Below are 4,306 nucleotides of genomic sequence, written 5' to 3'. Positions count from 1 at the left end.
ATATAAAGTATGAAAGTGTTTTTTAAGTGAAATATTCCCTGCCTTCAAGAAGCATACATTCTGTAATGGAGACAATATGTGCATACAATATGTTTGCTCTGGCCTCAATCTCTCAGAACCTCTTTGGGATTCTCTGATACCCTGAAGAGGTTGAGAAATCTCTCTTCTTTGTCATTGGCTCAAGTCTCCACTTCATTGTGTTCCCCCCAAGTGCAGTGACTAGCACCCTAGTTCCATTTAACCATTGGATATCAGATTAGCTTTTACAAAGGAATATTTACTTCAAAGATATAAAAAGAACAAATATATAAACATTTTCCCCAATATCTCAGGGGCATAATTCCACACACAATCACCTCAGTCTATGGGGAGGGAAGGAGTAATAGACTCACAATTTAGCCTAGTTTCTACATTGCAGATAGATACAAACAAGCTGACAGAAAGATATACATCAGAGAAAGCATTAGGAAACACTCATTAGGTTCCAGGGACTGACTGTTCTAGGAAAGGGTGGACTGAAGTCATCTGACACTCAGTGATTGACAAGAAGACTCATCCTCAGACATGACCTGTCAAGACCAAAAGAAACAGGACTGTTTTGTGCAACCCCAACCAGAGGATGTCAGAGCTGGGCTGAAGCTGTTGTCAATTAGTCATTGACTAAGCTGGAATTCTGAGTGCACTGCTCAATCTGCCAATACAGTTACATAACCCTCCCCTCATTGTCCCAAGACTAGCTCTAAGCAGCATGGTGTAAGTGAAGGAAGAGATTATTAACACCTAGCTCAGGGTCAGATGCCTTTCATGGGACTTTATCTTCCTGGCTGAATTTATAAAACAGACTTGTGGTTGCCACTTGGTAAATGTTTACTAAATAATAATATTTTTGTATGTTATTTCAGCACTCGAGGCATTGCTTGTCACTTCCTGGAGTGGATATGTCCAGGTGGCTCTAGGAAGACCTAGGACCTCTTTCCCTATTGTGTCACTTTTTAAAAGTGTCAATTTCCTAGAAAGAGAAGAAATTCCCCTTTTTAGGCTTCCTCTTTGCTCCACTGATGAAGGTTTCTGTTCTAGCAGAGACAATGATTTATGTATGTTATCTCATTTCTCTTCACCACAACTCTGTAAGGCAAGTGCTATGATTGTCCTCATTTTTACAGATGAGGAAACTGAGGCAAACAGAGCTTAAGTGTTTGCCTTAGGTCACACAGCTGGCAAGTATCTGAGGCAGGATTTGAATTTAAGTTTTCTTAACTCAACAGTATGCTATCTAGCTTCTCTTGTTATAAAAGAAAATGGGGGTACAGATTAACTAAATATTGGGGACATGAAATGAATAGTACTTTGCAACTGATTGAAGATAGGGGAATGGAGATGAGAAAAGAGTTCAGGGTTTGGGACCTGGGTGACTGGAGGATGGTAACACAATCAATGGAAATAAAGAAGTTAATATTAATGAGTATTCATTGAGTGCCTGCCTACTACATGTCAGCGCTGTGCCAAGATAGGGATACAAAGAAAGAAAGAAAAAAACAGTCCCTGTTCTTAATAAAGAGCAAAGTCTAACTATCTAATTAGTCCTGATAAAGATCGAAGGCTAGTTTAATAAAACAGGGTCAGGATTTCAGGGGAAGATGATGACAATTGCACCTCATTAAAAAAATAAAAAGGAAGCTCTCTTCAAAATTTGTACCAACATCATAGTCTGTGAGCTCCTTGAAAGCAACTGTTTTTTAAAAGAATTTTCTGGTAGAAGCAAGACCTTCCCACGGCTCTGGCTTCCACCTTCCCCAATCCATGTAAAAAGGGGACTCTAAACAAACTTTGGAGCTGAAGAACCCACAAAATGACACAGAGAAGCTGACCTCCTGCTGGGGACAGCCTGGCAGGCCAGCAGGAATCCAGCACAGCACTCTGGGAGCCGAGCCCAGCCCCATGCCAAGGCTTTAGCCCCAGGGCAGGTCTGACCAGCCGCAGCCTGAGGGACTCCAGATCAGCAGCAGTTGTGGCCATTTCTGGATTTATCAACACATAGATGTGAAGTACAAGGTGAGAGACCAGTGGAGTCTGGACTTTGGGACCCAGTAAGTGGGAGTGCGTGGCTTTTACTCCCGGGGCGAGAAACTGCTGAGACGCTGGCACAGCCAGCCAGCCCCACGTGGCGGCTTCAGCTCCTGGCCGGCAGAGTGTAGGGGGACCAAGAACCAGTGTGAGAGGTAATTGCTCTTGTTTTATTTAACCTGCTTGGATCTGGACTGCAGTCTAGGGTGGAGGTCCTGGGGTGTGTGTCCAGCTTGCCAGAGCGTGTGGAGACCTCAGAGAGGCACCCATCTAATACCTCCGGCAGCTGAGAAAACCCCAGCATTTGGGACGAAAATTCCCCTGTCTGGTGGCAGAGTCCTACTGTGGCAAAAAGCCCAAAAGTCAAATAATTGAGTGGCAAAATGAGCAGGCAAAGGAAACAAAGCAGACAGAAGATTCCAACGTTACACTCCTATTTCGGAGACAAGAAGGAGCAAGGCATGGAACAGGAGGAAAACAGTGAAGTCAGAACTCCTGCACCAAAAGCTTCAAAGGAAAATACAAGCTGGTTACAGGCCATAGAGGACCTTAAGAAGCAGATAAGAGAAGTGGAGGAAAAATTGGGAAGAGAAATGAGAACAATGCAAGAAAATTATGAAATGAGAGTCAACAGCCTGACTGAAGAAAATAATACCTTAAAAAACAGACTGACTCAAATGGCAAAGGAGGCTCAGAAAGGCAATGAGGAGAAGAATGCCTTAAAAAGTCAAATTTGCCAGATGGAAAAAGAATCTCAAAAGCTCAATGAGGAGAATCATTACTTCAGAATTAGATTGGAGCAAATGGAAGTTAATGACTTTATGAGAAATCAAGATGCTGTTAAACAGATCCAAACAAATGAAAGAATAGAAGGCAATGTGAAAATCTCCTTGGGAAAACCACTGACCTGGAAAATAGTTCCAGGAGAGATAATTTAAAAATTATTGGACTACCTGAAAGCCATGACCAAAGTAAGAACCTAGAAAGCATCCTCCAGGAAGTTCTCAAAGAAAACTGCCCTGATGTTTTAGTACCAGAGGGCAAAATAGAGTTTGAAAGAATCCACCGATCACCTCCTGAAAAAGATCCCAAAAAGAAAACTCCTAGGAATATTATAGCCAGGTTCCAGAATTCCCAGATTAAGGAGAGAATATTACAAGCAGCCAGGAAGAAACAATTTGAATAGTGTGGAAACACAATCCGGATAACCCAGGATCTGACTGCTTCTACATTGAGGGATTGAAGGGCTTGGTATGATATGATATTCTGGAGGTCAAAGGAGCTGGGATTAAAACCAAGAGTCACCTACCCAGCAAAACTGAGTATCATGTTTCAGGGGAAAATATGGTCTTCAGTGGAATAGAGGACTTTCAAGCATTCTTGCTGAAAAAACCAGAGTTGAATAGAAAATTTGACATTCAGATACAAGAAGCAAGAGAAGCATGAGAAGGTAAACAGGGAAAAGAAATCATAAGGAACTTATCAAAGTTGAACTATTAACATTTCTACAGGGAAAAACAATAATTGTAACTTATGAAACTTTTCTCAGTAGTTGAAGGGATTAGAAATATATATATATGTATATATATATGAGGGTATATGGGCATATGAATACATATGTGAATGTGTGTATATATGTTTACAGGTATACATAGATAGAGGGTACAGGACCAATTTAACAGGAAGGAATGATACTTAAAAGGTGAAATTAAGAGGTGAGAGGAATATAATGAGAGGAGATGGGGAGAGACAGATTGAGGCAAACTATCTCATACAGAAGAGGCAAGGGAAAATGGTTACAATGGAGGGGAAGAATAGGAAGGCAAAAGGGAATGGGTCAACCTTATTCCCATTGAATCTGGCTTGAGGAGGGAGTGAAATACACAATAAATAGGGGATCTCACCCTCCAGGAGAATTGGGGGGAAGGGGATGAGAGGGGGGATGATGGAAGGGAAGGCAGGCTAGGGGGGAGGGAGGTTGGAAGCACCCACTTTTAAAAAGGGACAGGATCAAAGTAGAGAATAGAACAAGTGGGAGGTGGGATAGGAGGGAGGGAAATATAGTCAGTCTTTTACAATATATCTACTATGTTATTGTTTTGCATTAGCCACACATGTACAACCTATACTGAACTGCTTGTCTTCCCAGTGGGGGTGGGTGGCAGGGGGGAAGGGAATGAATCTGGAATTGAAAGTTTTAAAATCAAATATTCAAATATATATATATATATATATATGTGTG

The sequence above is a fragment of the Petaurus breviceps genome, unplaced genomic scaffold (assembly GCF_028583685.1).
Source record: "Petaurus breviceps papuanus isolate PSGF00001 unplaced genomic scaffold, PetGlider_PUasm1.0 126, whole genome shotgun sequence".
NCBI lineage: Eukaryota > Metazoa > Chordata > Mammalia > Diprotodontia > Petauridae > Petaurus > Petaurus breviceps.
This window is presented reverse-complemented; position numbering follows the sequence as displayed.